Below are 20,974 nucleotides of genomic sequence, written 5' to 3' on the forward strand. Positions count from 1 at the left end.
CTCAGTGGAAAGAGCAGGGGCTTGAGAGGCAGAGGTTGTGGGTTCTAATCCCAGCTCCGCCACTTATCAGCTCTGTGACTTTGGGCAAGTCACTTCACTTCTCTGTGCCTCAGTTACCTCATCTGGAAAATGGGGATTAGGACTGTGAGCCCCATGTTGGACAACCTGATTACTGTGTATCTCCCCCAGTGCTTAGAACAGTGCTTGACACATAGCACTTAAAAAATACCAAAATTATTATTATTATTATTCAGAGCACCCTCCTAACCTTGATCTGAGCTCTGCTGCAGATGCTGCCTTATTAAGATTAGAGCCTAGACAGTATTGGAATGGGAGCATGCACCCAGGAGCTGGGATAGTTGTGAGCCATCAATCAATCAATGGTATTTAGTGAATGCTGACTATGTGCAAAGCACTGTACTGAGCTCTTGGAGAAGTACAATACAACAGAATTAGCAGACACATTTCCTGCCCAGCAATTAATTCAATCATATTTATTGAGCTCTTACTCTGTGCAGAGCACTGTACTAAGCACTTGGAAAGTACAATACAGCAAATAAAGAGTAACAATCCCTGCCCACAGTGGGCTCAAAGTCTAGAGGAAGGGAGACAGACATCAGTACAAGTAAACAGGCATCAATATAAATAAATAGAATTATATATGAATATATACATAATTGCTGTGGGGTGGGGGGCAGGAGGGAGAGCACAGGGAGCTAGTCAAGGTGACTCGGAAGGGAGGAGGAGCTGAGGAAAAGTGGGACTTAGTCTGGGAGAAGACATCAAGACAGAAGAAGGAACCATAAGTGATCCCTGGGTTGGGGAACCACTAAATTGATTTGTTTTGATCCCCCTTCTCCCACGTGCCGAAGACCCGTATTTTGTCACTTGGAAAAATATAGGCATCAATAAACAAGAGCACACATTCAGCCCTTTTTTCTCCTCTCCTTCTTTCTGACTGCCTGGTGAAAGACAGCGTGTGTGTGTGTGTGTGGGGGGGGTGCACGTGTGTGTGCGCATGAACTATTCATTGTTTAGCCCTGGGATTGGACAAATGCTCACTGTTGAATAATTTTGCTACATTTGCATGTAATTTAACTATGCTATCTCATTTTGAATAAATTGAAATTAGGACTTCACTGAACAGAAAATGATAGCAATCAACCCTAAATATAATGACTGGTGGGATAATGACCCCCAACACAGTTATTCTCCATGGGGAAGTTGAAAGAGTGATGTGGAAATAATGAATCCTAGAAACACCTAGCAACATAATGGCAGTAAAACACTGTAGTTTCAATATCCAGATAATCACTACTGCATAAACTCCCAAGGTAGAAGTTGGCCAGGAGAAGCTGAGGCTAAACGCAATGCCTGTCAGTTCTTATCCTGCTTGTACTCTTAATGAGCTAGGTCACTCAGAATGTGTATTCGTTTAACTTTCTCTTTTATTCCATTTCCTCTGGAAGGACTTGGAATGTGTGTTTCCATCATTCTCATCCATATGATACATGTGTAATAAAGGTTAAATAGGAACTCTGCTCTTCCCCACTGAAACTATAGCCCTTTCTTGGATTTCATTTTGTGGGTAGGCTTCTTACTATTGTGCAATCCACACTGGAATTACATTTTATTTAAGGAAGGCTGAGATCTATCTAGATTTTACCTGAAATGTGATAGAAATGTAGGTGGCAATTCCAAGTAATAAAACCAAGCAGGGATTTGTAGTGTAAACATAAATGACTGGAACTAAAGCAGCACCCCTGGGTATATTATTGGAAAATTGGGCAACATGGAATTGATTTCCTCTCCCAGAGACAAAAATATCATTTAAATGTTAAAGATGGGCATTATTCTCCTAAGATTAAATATTGGTATCTATCAGCAAAACGTTCAAAGAAAGAATTTATTGTGAACTAGCTTTCAGTTTATCATATCGTACATTCATTTAAACACAGTATATTTAGGAATGGCTTGGACTAACCATTTTCAGCTTTGAATTTCGCTGCTAATAGTAATAATAATTATGGTACTTAAGCGCTTACTATGTGCCAACCACTGTTCTAAGTACTGTATGCAAATGAGGCTGAAAGTGTACCATTCTTTTAAGGCATTTGTTTTTTTAATGGTATGTAAGTGCTTACTATGTGCCAGGCATTGTACTAAATGCTGGAGTAGATACAAGCTAATTATGCTAGGCACAGTTCATGTTCCACCTAAACTCAGTCTTAATCTCCATTTTAACAGACGAGGGAATTTGGACTCAGAGAAGTTACCTGACTTGACAAGGTCACACAACAGTCAGTCAAGTGGTGGAGCTGAGACTAGAACCCAGATCCTCTGAGTCTCAGGCTCATGACCTTTCCATTATGTTTTCACCTCTTCGCCTTAGATCTCGGGGTACAGCAGACATATTCTTGGAAAAAAATAAGACCACATTTTTGGTATATTCCAGACTCAGCCATTAGGAAATTGTAGTTTTGAGAAACAAATATACCAATTCAAAATAGAATAGGAAGAGAAGTATAGTTTGTTACAGTAGCACAGACAAGGTTATGTAGGCAATTAAAAAAAAACTTCATAGACTCTTTTTCTTCAAAAGGTGATTTTTCATGATGTCTCCTATAGATACCCAATCCTTCAAACCTGGACACCATGATGATTTCAACACCTTAATCACTTTCCGCTGCCCCAACAGATTGATGGATGCTTCCAAAACATGCACTGAACTTCTTCGAGTCCTTTGGCAGGTATTTCAGTGTCATGACTTATCAGATCAATATGGTTAAAATAATAATATATTAATTCATTCAATCGTATTTATTGAGCACTTACAGTTTGCAGAGCACTGTACTCACTATGACATTCTCCAATGGATTGTAAGCTCCATGCTGGGATCATATCTACCAACTCTATTGCTCTGTATTATTTTCAAGGCTTAGTATAGTGCTCTGCACACAGAAGGGACTCAATCCATATCATTGATTGATTGCTTACCCGACTGCACAGGAAAGAAGGACGTCTATCCCTTTTTCATTAAATCATAGAGCTTGAAGGGAGTCCAAGAGTTCAAGCCCCTGCCTCCACCGAAATGTTAAGCTACCCTAATTATTAGGCCTTGGCCAAGCTGATGAGATAAGGAAGTAAGTAAGTGCTGGGTTAAGGAAGTTATTTTCCTGTGGCAGTATATCATTTTGAACTCCAATTTTGAGTTTATCTGTTCTTCCTCGTCATTGTTTTTTTTTGAAAACTCAATGACTTCAAACTATAAAATGCCAATATCTGTCTATTGTTTCTTTTGGAAATACACTTTTCTCTAAGGGCAAAGTGAGATATACATATTTTTAGCCAATTTTAATTATATTTTTAAATTTGTACATCATTCCACTCAAACTATCCAATCAGAAGATGACTGACAAGCATTGCCTGCGAATCCACTGCTGTTAAAATGGTTGTTTTACCTCTCATGCTGTCAGTGTATGCATCTTGGTATAATCATTTGTCAACCCTGTCAATTGAGAAATTACTGATGTCTAGCAATGTGCTAACTCCAGTCAATCTCAGCATCTTTCTAGGTTTGACAATTACAAAAATCATTTATCTCAACAGTGATGGAGTCACACAGATCTCATATGGAATATTTACTGGTTATGAGGTTAGTGTTATAGCCTTGAACGATAACACTCATGCAATTCATCTTAATAGGAAGTCCACATTTGTGAATATAAAGTTCAGGTGGCAGAATTATGAAAGGTGGTGGAAGTAATTGCTGAATAAAATTTCATTGATTGAGGGTTTTCATAAGAAAGCTATCAAAGCAGAGCTTTGTATCCTATTTTTGTTGGGCATGGAAAAGTCTTCAGAAGTCGGAAACTCTTACCAGCACTCAGTAACCTTGCCCCCTCATACCTTACTTCTCTGCTCTTCTACTACAGCCCAGCCTGTACCCTTTGTTCCTCTAATGCCAACCTACTGATTGTACCTTGGTACTGTCTAGCTCACTGCTGACCTGTCAGTCAAGCCCTGCCTCTGGCCTGGACCACCTTCCCTCTTTGTATCCTACAGACTCTCCCCACCTTCAAGCCTTATTAAAGGCACATCTACTCCAAGAAGCCTTCCCTGACTAAGCCCTCATTTTCTCTTCTTCTGCTCCTTTTTGTGTCACTTTCACGCTTGGATTTGCACTCTTCATTCGCCCCTCCCTCAGCCCCAAAGCACTTATGTAAATATCCATAATTCATTTATTTGTATTAATGTTTGTCTCCCCCTCTAGATATTAAGGTCACTGAAGGTAGGGAATGTGTCTACCAAAGCTGTTATAGTATACTATCCCAAGCAGTTAGTACAGTGTTCTGTGCACAGGAAGTGCTCAATAAATACCACTGACTGATTGATTGACTGATTGGACATAGATTGTAAGACTGTAAGCTCCCTGGGGGGCTGGGGTTGTGTCTACCAACTATATTGAATTGTACTCTCCCAAGCACTTAATATAGCACTCTGCAAACAGTAAGTGCTTGATAAATATCACTAATTGGCCTCTTCTGTTACTGCTGTCCAGGCAGGGTCCATTTGCCTCAAATCTCACCAGTGTTCTTGTGTTGCGATTCCTGGCAGAGGGACCATGCAGGGTACTTGGATTGACTAATGGAGCACAGTAGGGATGGCAGTGACTCCTGTGGCACCAGCTTCCTGGGACTTTTTTCTTCCCACTGGGCCCAGCTATGGTAGTGGAGGTGCAGGAGGCTGGTACCTAGAGGAATCAGAGGAAGTAACAAGAAAAACTCACAAGAGTCATGAGCTGGGCAGCAGGTGCATATAATATCCCAAAGTGAGTAGGTGGGGCAACCTCCTGCCACCCTTGCCATGGGGCCTGAGCCTTGCCAAAGCCTTGCTTAAACCATCCCATGTAGGTGGAGTTTCTTGTTCTTAAATGTTTCCAATCATGGTGAAGAGACCTATCTGAATAGTGAAGAGGCCTATTTGAATGTTCTATCCACCAAGGAGAGTATCTGGTTCTCAAGGTCAGAAGTCAGTGACTAAATCAGTGGCAATGAATTGAGCACTTACCGTGTGCAAAGCACTAAGCACTTGGGAGAGTAAAGTACAAAATATTTGGTAGACACGATCCCTGCCCACAAGGAGCTTACAGGGAAAAGGGCAGACTGTAGGGATGCATGTATATCTTGTATCTGCCCCAGTGCTTAAAACATTGCTTGGCACACAATAAGCCCTTAACTAATACCAAAATCATTATTATTATTGTCATAATCAGTAATGATAATAAATGCTGTGGTGCTGAGGGTGGGGTGAGTATCAGAGTTCTTAAGGGATACAGACCAAGTGCAGAGGCAATGCAGAAGGGAGGGCAAATAGGGGAGAAGATGCATTTCACTGGATTCCTAATGACTTTATCATCAAGTGGGGAGATCTTCCTGGGTAGAGGGCATGATTATCAGAGCACCTAAGAACTTCCAAGATAGCAGCAGAGAAAGAGCTCAGTTCAGACAGTCTCTGTCCCATAGGTTGGAGGAAGACAGCTTTGAATGTCTTTTTGACAGATGAGGAAACTGAGGCCTAGAGAAACGTTGATGTTAATCCTGTCCAGCTTCTGAACAACACTTGTTTAGTTAATATGCACATAACTTGAGGACAGGAACTGCATCTTTCACCTAGACACACAATAATTGTTTTATTAAATGCTGCTACTGCTAATTCATCCAGTGGATAATATTTAGCAATAGCAAGATAATCAGGCCAAACCTAGTTTTTGTCTTACTCGGTAGCTTAGAGTCTAAGGTGGAGACCCTATTTTATGGATGAGGAAACTGGGTTCCTGAGAGGCTAAGTGGCTGGACCAAGGTCACACTGCAGAAAGTGGTAGGTTCTCCATCAGTACCTAACAGGAGAGTATGGCAACACATCACACCCTCTCCATGTCCCCAGTCACAGTCTGGGGGTCCTGGGGCAGACACCCAGCAAACCCCTGCACAAATTAAGCATTGTGGATTCCTTCACATACCATCATTGATACAATATGGCCCACAACTCATGTGTCTCCTCCCCCCATCCCGTGTCTCCCATCCTGGACCCCACCTCCCCCTACCAAATACTGCGGATTAGTCACTTTTCCTCTTGGTGACTTGCTCAGCCTTGCACCCCACGAGGTGGAAGGTGGAGAGAGGAAATGGCAAGGGAGAGGAAGAAAAAGAGGTGCTCCTTCTTCATGGAACATGGAAAGAGCATAGGCCTGGGAGTCAGAGAACCTGGCTTCTAATCCCAGCTCCACCACTTGTCTGCTGTGTGACCTTGGACGTCACTTCATTTCCCTGTGCCTTAGTTCTCATCTGTAAAAATGAGGTTTGAATGTGAGCCCCATGTGGGACAGGGACTGTGTCCAACCCGATTGCCTTGTATCTACCCTAGTGCTTAGAACAGCTCTTGGCACATAGTAAGAGCTTAACAAATACCACAGTTATTATTATTATTACTGAAATATGCTAGGGGATCTACTGCTGTTTCTCCTTCTGGGTTTACAATATAGTCTGAGAACACAACTCATAATCTATAGCCCATACTACTCTGATGGGGAAGTTGACTGACAAACATATTCATTCAGAGCTTTTTTTTTTAAAAAAAAAAGAGGATTTGGGGAGCTGCCACCTTTCAGGCCTGTTCTTAAGTATTAGCACTTTGTTGAGAGCATAACATTGTTCAGAAATGTTCATTCTGAAATTTGAGATGATAATAATTGTGTAGCACATACTATGAACCCAGCACTGTACTAAGTGCTGATACAGATACAAGATAATTGGGTCCCACATAGGGCTCCCAGTCTAAATAGGAGAGAGAACAAGTATTGAATTCCCCTTTTACTGATGACAGAACTGAGGCCCAGAGAAGTTAAGTGAATTGCCCAAGGTCACACAGCAGCAGACAATTGGTAGAGGTTCATTCAATCGTATTTATTGAGTGCTTACTGTGTGCAGAACACTGTACTAAGTACTTACTAAGAGGTGGAATTAGAACCCAGGTCCTCTGACTCCAAGGCCATGCTGCGTTTCTTAGGTAGGGCTGTTATATCATGCTGGGTAAAGGCCACACAAACCAAATCCTGTGAACTCCAACATGCTGTTTTTCATATAGGACCTAAGCAAAAGTGACAGCATGCATTTTGAAGTCAATTTGTACTCATTTGTTTTATGAACTTGGGAATACTTTGGAAAAGAAAGCCTTTTCTCTGTTCATAGGGCACCTAAAAGCTTGGGCTGAAATAACTTTCAGCGATGACCTCGTGGAAGTATACAACATACAGATCATTCATTCAATTGCATTTACTGAGCACTTACTGTGTGCAGAGCACTGTACTAAGCGCTTGGGAAGTACAAGTTGGCAACATATAGAGACGGTCCCTACCCAACAGCGGGCTCACAGTCTAGAAGGGGGAGACAGACAACAAAACATATTAACAAAATAAAATAAATAGAATAAATATGTACAAGTAAAATAAATAGAGTAATAAATACGTACAAACATATATACATATATACAGGTGCTGTGGTGAGGGGAAGGAGGTAAGGCGGGGGGATGGGGAGGAGGGGGAGAGGAAGGAGGAGGCTCAGTCTGGGAAGGCCTCCTGGAGGAGGTGAGCTCTCAGTAGGGCTTTGAATGGAGGAAGAGAGCTAGCTTGGCGGGTGTGCGGAAGGAGGGCATTCCAGGCCAGGGGGATGATGTGGGCCAGGGGTCGTCGGCGGGGCAGGTGAGAATGAAGCACAGTGAGGAGATTAGTGGCAGAGGAGTGGAGGGTGCAGGCTGGGCTGTAGAAGGAGAGCAGGGAGGTGAGGTAGGAGGGGGCGAGGTGATGGAGAGCCTTGAAGCCGAGGGTGAGGAGGTTAAGTTCTGGTTGCATCTACCTTAGAGTGGCCATGATGGCATTTGAGAACTGCAGACACTGAGCAATTTGTACTATTGCAGCTGCTAAAGCATGCACTGGATAACACCAAGGAATGCAGTGAGTTCACCCCAACCTAGAGAGTTTCTTTGGAGAATACCCTGATCCCTGCAACTCATTCTAACATGGGTGTTGTTTCCAATTAGTGGAGCCTGGCAGGAGCTGTCACTGCAGACGGAAGCTGCGTGTTCAAAGTGATAATATTTAACATTTACTATGTGCCAAACACTGTTCTAAGTAACTACTCAGGTGTCAATGTGGCTCACAGTTTACGTAGGAGGTAGAACAGGTACTGAATTTACATTTTTCAGATGAGGAAAGTGAGGCACAGATAAGTGCGGCACAGATAGAGAAGCAGCGTGGCTCAGTGGAAAGAGCACGGGCTTGGGAGTCAGAGGTCATGGGTTCAAATTCCGCTCCACCACTTGTCAGCAGTGTGACCTTGGGCAAGTCACTTAACTTCTCTGGGCCTCAGTTCCCTCATCTGTAAAATGGGGATGAAGACTGTGAGCCCCACGTGGGACAACCTTGATCGCCCTGTATCCCCCCCAGCGCTTAGAACAGTGCTTGCACATAGTAAGCGCTTAACAAATACCACCATTATTATTATTATTATTATTAAGTCAGTTGCCCAAAGTCACACAAGGGGTAAGTGTCACAGCTGGGATTAGAACCCAGGACCTCTGGCTCCCGGGTCCTTTGGCTACCAGGCCTGTATTCTTTTCCACTAGTCCACACCAGATCTAAAGCTGTCTGGGGCTGCAGTTGTAGCAGACAGAGAGCAGACTAGCAGAAAAAAGATACAATATTCAGTGACTCCTGCCCCAATCCACCAGTTTTAGGGTAGAAACCTAACAATACCTGTGAAGGAAAGTGCTGTTTATTGTTATTTGAGACAAAAATAATTTTCTGAAAAAATATACTTTGCTCAGACTACCTTTTTTAGGGTTTTAAGGAGAGGTCTGGAGGTACAACATACTTTTGAAAATACTTTCCTACTTATTTTCTTTTGGCAGAGGTATTTTCTCGTTCTGCAATTGTTGAAATGTATGAAGCACCTAGAAAGTTCTCATCGCCTCTTTGATCAGAGTATGTCCTGGTACTTGATAACTATTTTGTCCTGTCCCTAATTGATCTCAGTCTCAGAAGCCCAAAGATAGGAAAGTTGTTTGTTAGGTATGTGCCCACAACAGATCTCTTGGAAATTTCATAAGAATTAAGCCATTTGCTTTGAATGTGTAATTCCAGATCAAGGGATCAATTTCACTGTCCAATCAACATATTTATTGAGTGCTTACTGTGTGCAGTGCCTTGTACTAAGCTGCCGGGGCTTCTGTCCCCTACATTCCACGGAAACTGCCCTCTCAAAGGTCATCAATGACCTCCTGCTTGCCAAATCCAACGGCTCATACTCTGTCCTAATCCTCCTCGATCTCTCAGCTGCCTTCAACACTGTGGACCACCCCCTTCTCCTCAACATGCTATCTGACCTTGGCTTCACAGACTCTGTCCTCTCCTGGTTCTCCTCTTATCTCTCCGGTCGTTCATTCTCAGTCTCTTTTGCAGGCTCCTCCTCCCCCTCCCATCCCCTTACTGTGGGGGTTCCCCAAAGTTCAGTGCTTGGTCCCCTTCTGTTCTCGATCTACACACACTCCCTTGGTGACCTCATTCGCTCCCACGGCTTCAACTATCATCTCTACGCTGATGACACCCAGATCTACATCTCTGCCCCTGCTCTCTCCCCCTCTCTCCAGGCTCGCATCTCCTCCTGCCTTCAGGACATCTCCATCTGGATGTCTGCCTGCCACGTAAAACTCAACATGTCCAAGACTAAACTCCTTGTCTTCCCTCCCAAACCCTGCCCTCTCCCTGACTTTCCCATCTCTGTTGACGGCACTACCATCCTTCCCGTCTCACAAGCCCGAAATCTTGGTGTCATCCTCGACTTCGCTCTCTCATTCACCCCTCACATCCAAGCCGTCACCAAAACCTGCCGGTCTCAGCTCCGCAACATTGCCAAGATCCGCCCTTTCCTCTCCATCCATACCACTACCCTGCCCATTCAAGCTCTCATCCTATCCCATCTGGACTACTGCATCAGCCTTCTCTCTGATCTCCCATCCTCGTGTCTCTCCCCACTTCAATCCATACTTCATGCTGCTGCCCGGATTGTCTTTGTCCAGAAACACTCTGGGCATGTTACTCCCCTCCTCAAAAATCTCCAGTGGCTACCAATCAATCTGCGCATCAGGCAGAAACTCCTCACCCTGGGCTTCAAGGCTCTCCATCACCTCGCCCCCTCCTACCTCACCTCCCTTCTCTCCTTCTACAGCCCACCCCGCACCCTCCTCTCCTCTGCCGCTAATCTCCTCACCGTGCCTCATTCTTGCCTGTCCCGCCGTCTACCCCCGGCCCACGTCATCCCCCGGGCCTGGAATGCCCTCCCTCTGCCAATCCGCCAAGCTAGCTCTCTTCCTCCCTTCAAGGCCCTACTGAGAGCTCACCTCCTCCAGGAGGCCTTCCCAGACTGAGCCCCTTGCTTCCTCTCCCCCTCGTCCCCCTCTCCATCCCCCCATCTTACCTCCTTCCCTTCCCCACAGCACCTATATATATGTATATATGTTTGTACAAATTTATTACTCTATTTTACTTGTACATATCTATTCTATTTATTTTATTTTGTTAGTACGTTTGGTTTTGTTCTCTGTCTCCCCCTTTTAGACTGTGAGCCCACTGTTGGGGAGGGACTGTCTCTATATGTTGCCAACTTGTACTTCCCAAGCGCTTAGTACAGTGCTCTGCACACAGTAAGCGCTCAATAAATACAATTGATTGATTGATTGGGAGAGTATAATGTAACAGAGTTGGTAAACATATTCCTTGCCTATAAGGAGCTTACAGTTTCTAACTGTAAGATTATGTATATGCTAGCTAGCAGCTGCTGACCACATTAGAGAAATATGTGTTCTTCCTTCAGAGATATGAAAAGTATTAGGGAATTTGTTTAACTTAAGTGCAATAGTTGCAGTCATACAAAAGGGGAAGCTTCCTTATCACAAAATAATATTTTCAGGACTCTGTTCCAGAGGAGGGCTAGCATATTTTGGTCAGCAACTTAAATAATTAATCCTTCTATTCCATAGCAAAAATATCAAAAGATAAGGAGTCAGTCTATTCTACCTGGTTCTGCCCACCATTCTGTAAAAGGGACAAAGAGGTTTGCTTATCTCAGTACTGTCCTGGCCTTACAAAAGCAATTCTGCCTGTGTAGGTGTGTTTATGTGGTTAATCCTTGATCTCTGCCTCACCTCATAAAACTGTGGAGAGGCCAAAGATGAACATGTGTTCAATCTCTAAATAGAGACAGGCAGAGAAAATTTGGGCTTATGAGGTGAATTTGATAATTGTCCTAAGAACTACACTGCGGAGTTATAGCTCCCATAGCCTCTGCTGATTGCGGATACCCCCAGAAATTAAAGGGCTTTCATAACACAGCTGGAACATTCAGTTGGTGGACTGTCAATTTGACCTGACAGCTGCAATTAACTAGAGTGATTATCTCTGGGGAGAGGTTCACTTCTGTTAATTCAGAATGACAAAATGGTGATGTCTTTCACTGTGCCCTGGGAAGAACCAAGATTTCATGCTAAATTGCAGCACAAAAGGAAATACACTTCTGTTTAAGAGATCCCTATGGAGTACTCAACTCTTCAGCTACTAAAATCCCACTGTGACAATTGACAGATTTGTGTGGGAAGGTTGTAGCTTTTTAGGGTGTGATACAGCCAATGGGGGCACCACTTTTGGCTGTCCTCTGCCATGATGGCTGTGGTCTTAATTAATTTCACACCCCAGGAATGTGCAAAAATTGAATCCAGGTAATTGGTCGTGGTACTCCTGAGAAAAGTAAATTTAACTAAAGGTTAAATTAGGTTACTTCTCCCTTTCCTTGTCCTGGAGTGGAATGGTGTTGACAGTGTCACATTATGGTCAGTCTATGTTCATCCAGTAGATCCTGCTGAAGATCACCACGTGGGACAACCTGATTACCTTGTATCCCCACCCCCAGTGCTTAGAACAGTGCTTGGCGCATTGTAAGCGCTTAACAAATACCATCATCATTATTATTATTACTATCATCATCATCAGCAAGGGTGTTGAAGAGAAGAAAAGTGGAAAACTGTATTTCCCAGGAAGTAAAGGGGCTTTGATTCCTGATGTCTGTGCACCTGAGAAAGGGGTGGTCCTGGGTTGAACCAAGAACCTGAGCTGCCCTTCATTACAGAAAAACTTCTGTTCACTCTCTATCTCTCTACACTGGATGAGTGAGGGAGGAATTGTTTCAAAGCTGTCCTCTTTAGAACTCCTAGCTTCACATGGCTAAGCTCTTCTCCCCTTGATCCAGCTGACAGAAAGTTATGTCAGGGAACAAGGAGTTGGTGGTCTATTTGCAGGTTTTCTGGTGTAAATCTTCATTTGTGTTCTGTTTCTCTATTTGTGCTCCTTTACTGACTCCTGTTTGAGGATGCATCTCAATCATTAATCACAGAGGCCTATAAAGCTATATGGATGGATTCCTGGTGGATTTTCTCAGTCCTTCCCTTGACTCCTGGGTGGAATTTCTCAATCTATCCCTTTCTTCCTCTGATCCTTATAAATACAGGATAACCGGGATTGATCCTGATTTATGAATATGTAGCCAAGCAGCTGTCATTTCAATCCAGCTACAACCCAAATTGTGTCCTGAGTTCTGACACACAGGACTCCTCTTTGCTTCTCACTCAAATACTCCCTTCCAACTAAACTTATGTCTTCAAGTCAGCACTGATCTTTCCCTATTCTTTCTGGAATCTGCCTTCTTTAAAGCTTTCTGTGATTTTTAATCTGTGTTCTGTTCCTACCAAGGGATTAAAAAGAGGACCAGACTGAAGCTGTCATGAGACATCACTTTGAAAGCAGGCATGACATCAATAAGGCCTCTGTTTACCAGCATGCATTTTCACTGGTGACTCTTGTAAATGCCAGAACTCTTTTAAATACAATGAAAATTGCTGGATCCTCATTTAAACACAGATTTGCAAGGTAATCCTTCAATCATAAATTTGCTACTAAGACATAAAGGACATCACTGCTAATGATCTCTGCCCTTTTCAGATGGACCTAGGGGAAAGAATAGCAATGAACATCCCAAGTTGAGTGACCCTAAACTCTTGAAATAATAATAAAAAATTAAATTATATTGGTAACAGGGTTTTCCTCCTTTTGTTAATACAGATAAATTTATGAAATAGTTGAAAGTTTCTTGGAAGAGATGCCTAAAGCCATCATTAGCTCCATGTAAACTAGCAGGGAGAGGACAAAAGCATGCAGTATTTGTGGTATTTAAGTGTTTACTGCGTGCCAAGCAATGTTCTGAACACTGGGGTAGATGCAAGGTAATCAGGTCAGTCACAGTCTTTGTCCCATCTGGGGCTCACAGTCTTAATCCCCGTTTTACAGATGAAGCAACTGAGGCACAGAGAAGCTAAGTGATTTGCCCAAAGTCACACAGGAGACATTTGGCAGAGACAGGATTAGAACCTAGGTCCTTCTGACTATTAAGATGTTAAGATATGATGACTGCTTTAAAGCCAAATGTAATAAAGTAGAAAATTAAAATCAGTACATGTCATTCGTGGTCTTTCTAAAAGGCTGTTGCATGCTCTGAGAATGTTGGGTAAATTTGTCCAACAGAATAAGTTTATTGTTAACCAGAATGTAATTAATTACCCACATTTGCCCTGAAAACTTCAATTAAGACTCTGAGAGTACTTTGTTGATGGCAGAGCTGGTTGGGTCAGAGGAAAGAATGCCCATTCTCTACTGCATTCCTCCTCAACAAAGGAGTACAGTAGGGATGCCTAGTGGGTCTGATCCTGTTTAACTTAGTCTGTGCTGCCAATGTGGAGGATGCAAGTGTTAGAATATGCTTTCACAACTCTGGGAAACACCTCAACTCCTCTCTTTTGAGGCCCAAACTGCTACTTTGCTGATCCAGGACTTAGATCCTGCCTTGACTACTGCATCAACCTCCTTCACTGACCACCCTGCCTCCTGTCTTTCCCCACTTCAGTTCATATTTCACTCCACTGCCTGGATCATTTTTCTATACAAAAATATTTAGTTCACATTGCCCCATGTCTCAAAACCTCCAGTGGTTGCTCATCCACCTCCGCATAAAAAAATATTTACCATAGTCTTTAAAGCCCAATCAGGTAATCCCCTCTCACTTTACCTCATTTGGGAGTGAATTAGGAAGGAGAAGTATTGTTGTCAGTCAGAGGAGCAAGACAACTTGAAGAAAATAGGAATGAATTTAAGGTGGACAACATCAGAGAGATGTCTGGATTTCTGTCAACAGCACTCCATAGCTCAGGCACAGGAACAGAGGAAGCAGTCTGTGGAGATGATCCAGGCCTGTGGGTTGTACTGTGAGAACGGTGGAGAGACAGAAGAGCAAGGGAGCGCTCCCCTGGGAGAGAGCACAAATGAGTGCTGGTGAATCCAGGTTGAGAACCTGTTGGGGGGAAACATACATTTGGTTGATATTGCTTTCTTCTTACCCAAGAAAGATCAAGCAGAGCAAATTTCATCTCTTACCCTTAGTCCCAAACTATCATTAAGTGATTTTGTACCATTTCCTGTCTTCTCATTGAGATGACAGCTGCAGCCTCTCCTAAGCTGTGGAAAAAAAAAGCTCCATGCAGCTGCATATTCTCCCAATTTTTATTAATGTTCATCATTCCATATACTGAATGCTGATCAGTCTCTGCCAAGAACACCATTCTTCCTTTTGGAAGAAAATATTTCAAATATTGAGCATCCCTGTAAAAACTTACGTAGGACACAATGAATGGTGCTGGTTCAGGGAATGAAGGAGTGTTGAGAATGTGATGTGTACCATTGATTGCAACTTTTAGGTTTCAATTCTATTCAGGCTACTTATAAAATTACTGTTGCATGGTATTTCCTGGGAAGCAACCTTCCTGTTGTGTGGCTAAAAAGTGGGGAATATCCATCTTACTCTGCAGGTGTCACTACCATCTCACTTTTAAGCTTTCCTGAAAAAAGATACTTGAGGGTTTACTATGTGCTAGGCACTGTACTAAGAACTTGGGAGAGTACAAATCAACGGAGTTTGTAGACATGTTCTTCGCCTAAAATGAGTTTACAGTCTAGAGGGGGAGACAGACATTAATATAAATAAATTACAGCTATGTACATGAGTGCTGTGGGGTTGAGGGAGGGGTGAAATAGGGGTGCAAATCCAAGTGCAAGGGTGACACTGAGGGAAGTGAGTGAAGAAGAAATGAGGGCTTAGCAAAGGCCTCTTGGAGTTGTGCTTTTAATAAGACTTTGAAGGAAGGAGAGTGATCGAAGATTGGATATGAAGAAGGAGGTTGTTCTAAGGCAGATGCAAGATGTAGGCCAGGAGTCAGCAGTGAGAGAGATGAGATAGAGGTTCAGTGAGTAGGTTGGCATTAGAAGAGTGAAGTGTGCAGACTGGGTTATAATAGGAAATCAGGGAGGTAAGACAGTGAGGACAAGGTGATTGAGTGCTTTAAAGCTGATGGTAATAAGTTTCTGTTTGATGTGGAGGTGGATGGCCAACCACTGAAGGTTCTTTAGGAGTGGAGAAACATGGATTGAATGGTTTCCTAGAAAAATGATCTTGGCAGCATAGTGAAGTATAGACAGGAGTGGGGATAAGAGGAGGCCAGCAAGGAGGCTAATAAGTAATCTAGGTGGGATGGGATAAGTACTTGAATTAAGGGGATAAGCCCATGCCAAGGGTATGGGCTTGTGCGACAGGGAGGATGGCAGTGCTGTCTACAGTGATGGGAAAGTCAAGGGGAGGACTAGGTTTGGGTGGGATTATAAGGAGTTCTGTTTTGGATGTTTTGTTTGAAGTGTTGGTGGGAAATCCAAATACTGATGTCCTGAAGGCAGGATGCAATATGACTGCAGAGAAGGTGAGAGATCAGGGCTGGAGATGAAGATTTGGGAATCATCTGCATAGAGATGGTAGTTGAAGCCATGGGAGCGAATGAGTTCTCCAAGGGAGTTACCAATGAATCAGTATGAGACTTAATATACCGAGTTATCTATGAATCAATAGGAGACTTAACTGGGCAGAATCTAAAAGTTGATTTTTACATTACATTGACATGACAAGATGGAAACTAGGCTGAGGGATGAGAATGACTTCACCAAAGGGAAGAAAACCAAGTGCAGTTTGGTTAGTCAATATCTGCAACACACTAAGTATAAACTCTATCAAAGCAGTGTTTTGAATTTGGTGCAACAGTTTATCATTTGGACTGAATGTTAGCAGATTTGAAACTGAGAGTGACATTAATTCAAGGAAACAAATTTTGGGGTGTGACATTATTCCTGGAATGAGGAAAAAAAGTCAGTGGGATTATAGACCAACAGCAATAAATAACCTTTGGTATTTCTTTCATTTCCTAGAGTTTTTATTTCTGGTATGGTCTGTCATGTTGAAAACCAGGCACCACCAGCCTCCTTACTGATTACCATATAAATTATGATCATCTTTTAAAATATGAGACATTCTCCAGCAAGGCATGACATTGTCATATAGGTTAATTTCTTAAGGAGATGATCAAATCAAGTTCCAAAAAGTCTGTATTCAGATCTGCTTCATGCCATATTGAGTTGACAATAGGCAGATAGGAAAAAAATACTCTGTTCAGTCAGAAAGTTATCTTTTTTTTAAAAAAATGGTATGAAATGTTTATTATTGCCAGGCATTGTACTAAACACTGAGGTCTAGTTTTATGCTGTTGAGTTGTCTCCAACCCATAGTGACTCCATGGGCATATCTCTTCCAGAACAACTCACCTCCATCTACAATCTTTCTGGTAGTGTATCCATAGAGTTTTCTCTTGGTAAAAATATGGAAGAGGTTCACCATTGCCTTCTTCCATGCAGTAAACTAGAGTCTATGCCCTCAACTCTCTCCCATGCTGCTGCTGCCCAGCACAGGAGAGTTTTGACTTGTAGCAGATTACATTTCACTTGCTAGCCACTACCCAAACTAAAAATGGAATGGATATGCCTCTGCTTGACTCTCCCTCCCATAGCTGAGACTAGTAAAGTACTGGAAACTTTCCAGGTGCGATCCTGAGAGGGTAAGCGCTGGTGTAGACACAAAATAACTATGTTGGACACTGTCCCTGTCCCACAGAGGGTTCTATAAAGTGAACCCCATTTTATAGATGAGGTAACGCAGTCACAGAGAAGTTAAGTGACTGACCAAGGTCACACAGCAGACAAGCAGAGGAGTTGGGATTAGAACCCAGATTAGAACTACCAGGCCCAGGATCAGTCTACTAGGCCATGCTGCTTCTCATTTCTGAATAGAAGTCCTTTTTCATAACTAAAGTCATTGGGAAAGAGTATTAGAATAAGATTTGGGAAGCCATGGTTCAAGTTCTAAGTCTGCAACTAAAACTGGGTCAGTTAAATTCCCTCAATGTAGAGTCGGATTAATGATCCCTACCTGACATTCAACTCAAAGGGAGGAAAATCTGGGTGAAGTAAATCAAATTCCTCCAGGGTAAAGCACCATTGAGATACAAAGTACTGCCCCTGTCTATGTTAACTTTCATGCCTCAGAAAAAGATCTCCATTGTTGGAGATCCCATGAAAATGACTTGTCTATTGGATTCAATCTGCCACAATCCTTATGTCCAGCACCCATTCCAAAATGTAGTATATTATAAAATTATTGAGGATATTGTCATCAGGGAAGCAGCGTGGCTCAGAGGAAAGAGCCCGGGCTTGGGAGTCAGAGGTCATGGGTTCAAATCCCGGGCTCCGCCACTTGTCAGCTGTGTGACTTTGGGCAAGTCACTTCACTTCTCTGTGCCTCAGTTACCTCATCTGTAAAGTGGGGATGAAGATTGTAAGCCCCACGTGGGACAACCTGATCACCTTGTATCCTCCCCAGCACTTAGAACAGTGTTTTGCACATAGTAAGCGCTTAACAAATACCAAAAAAAAGTAGTTACCTCATCTCTAAAATGGGGATAAGATAGATTGCGAGCCCAATTTGGGACAGGGGTTGAGGTAATTTCTGTATCTACCACATTGCTTAGCACAGAGTAAGAGTTAATAAAAGTCATAATGATAATTATTATTGTTATAATTAGTCATAGAGGATGCCATCCTGTTATTTTGGGGTTGGGTCACCAGAAATCTGGTTTATGGTCCCAATAGGTGAGACAGGGAAGGAGGCCAGAAAAAAGAGATGAGGCCAGAGAGTGGCATGGAAGGAGGAACAAGTAGTGGGAAAAGGTACCAGAAGAAGCAAGGGGGAAACAGGCAAAGGAGAAACAGGGGAAGAGGGGCAGTGCTCACCTGATCCCTGTTGGGTTGTACTCCCACAAGCCTTTAGTTTAGTACTCTGCATTCACTCAGTCATACTGTGTGCAAAGCACTATACTAAGTGCTTGGGAGAGTAAGGTACAACAACAAACAGACACATTCCTGCTCACAGTCCAGGGGCACACAGTAAGCACTAAATGTATACAATTGATCGATTATGGAGGTACCTCCAACAGTGGCTTTGTTCACCTATGGCGCCGTTAGCAGGGCGGGGCCAACTGCAATCCTCAGGCTTGTTGAAGGTGCATATCTCTGAAGCAGCATGAAGCAGCATGGCCTAGTGGACAAAGCATGGGCCTGGGAGTCAGAAGGTCATGGGCTCTAATCTCAGTTCTGCCACTTGTCTACTGTGTGACCTCGGACAAGTCACTTAACTTCTCTGTGCCTCAGTTCCCTTATCTGTAAAATGGAGATTAAGATTGTGAGCCCTATGTGGGACAGGGATTGTGTCAAACTTGATTATCTTGTATCTATCCCAGCACTTTAAACAGTGCCTGGTATATAATAATAATAATGATAGTATTTGTTAAGTGCTTGCTATGTGCCAGGCACTGTACTAAGCGCTGAGATGGATACAAGCAAATCAAGTTGGATACAGTCCCTTTCCCATGTGGGGCTTACAGTCTCAATCCCCATTTTATGGATGAGAAGTATGGCACAGAGAAATAAAGTGACTTGCTTTAGGTCATACAGCAGATGAGTGGCAGAACCTGGACCTTCTGACTAGTAAATGCTTAACAAATACAATAATAATAATAATAATCTCTGCCCATAAGCTGTTTTTCTTTTCGGTGGTGTGTGTGTGTGCTCGCACACATGCATGAGTGCCTGCACCTCAATTGATCATTTCTTCAGGTGTTATGGGTCCTGAAGAACCTAAATGGGGATACTGTCAGGTCTGGCTCCTCCTGAGTTTGGATATTTTGGGGTTTTTTTTGTTTGTTTTTATGGTATTTGTTAAGCGCTTACTATGTGTCAAGCACTGTATTAAGTGCTTGGGTAGATACAAGATGATCAGGTTGGACACAGTCCCTGTCATCCCACTTAGGGCTCATAGTCTTAATCCTCAAATTTTGCAGATGAGGTAACTGCGGTGAAGTGATTTGCCGAAGGTCACATGGCAGACAGATGGTGGAGCCAGGATTAGTCCCCTGATCCTAACTCCCAGGCCTGTGCTCTTTCCACTAGGCAATGCTGCTTCTCAGAATCTTTAAATTCTTGTCTTCTAGGTGCTTCTATTTTCTATGTCCTGTCAAAATTTATTAGTCTCTTCAAGTTATATCTGCATCCACCAAGATTGTGAGCCTCACACTGAACAGGGACTGTGTCCTGTTTTTCTTAATTTGAACTTTAATCCTGCACTTGCTATGATGTTTGGTGCAAGGGAAATACTCAGTAAATACTATAATCAATCTATCAGTGGTATATATTGAGCATTCATAGTTTGTGGAACACCACTTGAATATGAAAATGGTGGCAAGATCACTTGGTGAGGAAATACTAGTGGGAAAGTTTAAAACTCATCATTTGTACCATCCAGGCCTGAGGAAGTTCTGGTTTAAATATCCTGAGCTTTAAATTCATAAAAGATACTGATAAGATTAGCTCTCCGGAATTGCCTGATAAAGGCATGCATGTCTGACTTTGGTGGATAATTAATTTGTATTTTGAAAACAATATCTGCTACTTTTTGGAAAACAATAGGAAAAGATTATATGGATGTAAATAATGCAATATTAGAGGAAGCAGTGAAAATTTTGGTGTGCCTAATTTTATTTTATACTCTATTAAAAACTCAAACAATCATATCCATTTCCATAAATGTGTGCATATTTAATTTATTTATGGAAGAAAATTTCACTCAGATACAACATCTGTTTTTCAGTATTAGTTTCCATTGCTTCCTTCTCATTTTTCCCTACTTAGAATAAGGCATAAAAAGGTCAAGAAAATGTTTTATATTGTCTTGAACACACGCTTCTAGTCTTCCACACTAAGTAGTAATGGGAGCAATATCCTAAAATCTTGCCTCCTCCAGGAAACCCTCCCTAATTAACTCACAAACCCTTCCCACCTGGATGTCTGTCTCTCCCCTTCTAGACTGAAAGCCCACTGTGGACAGGGATTGTCTGTCTTTATTGCTGAATCGTACTTTCCAAATGCTTAGTACAGTGCTCTTCAAACAGTGCTCAATAAATACAATACAATGAATGAATGAATCATAGACAACGTATGGTATTCATTCATTCAATCGTATTTATTGAGCGCTTACAGTGTGGAGATCACTGTACTAACAAGTGGCAACATATAGAGACGGTCCCTACCCAACAGTGGGCTCATAGTCTAGAAGGGGGAGACAGAGAACAAAACAAAACGTATTAACAAAATAAAATAAATAGAATAAATATGTACAAATAAAATGAATAAATAGAGTAATAAATACATACAAACATATATACATATATACAGGTGTTGTGGGGAGGGGAAGGAGGTAAGGCAGAGGGGATGGGGAGGGGGAGGGCAGGGAGAGGAAGGAGGGGGCTCACCCTGGAGGAGGTGAGCTCTCAGTAG

The 20,974-nt window shown here is 42.6% G+C and overlaps 1 non-coding gene across 1 annotated transcript; it reads right to left on the reverse strand.

The window, feature by feature from the left end:
- Positions 1 to 17,009: 17,009 nt before the first annotated feature.
- On the reverse strand, positions 17,010 to 17,147 carry LOC119935078. Its single transcript, XR_005453073.1, has one exon. It is a non-coding gene; the product is annotated as a small nucleolar RNA SNORA7 (small nucleolar RNA).
- Positions 17,148 to 20,974: the final 3,827 nt, after the last annotated feature.

The sequence above is a fragment of the Tachyglossus aculeatus genome, chromosome 1 (genome assembly GCF_015852505.1).
Source record: "Tachyglossus aculeatus isolate mTacAcu1 chromosome 1, mTacAcu1.pri, whole genome shotgun sequence".
Taxonomy (NCBI): Eukaryota; Metazoa; Chordata; class Mammalia; order Monotremata; family Tachyglossidae; genus Tachyglossus; species Tachyglossus aculeatus.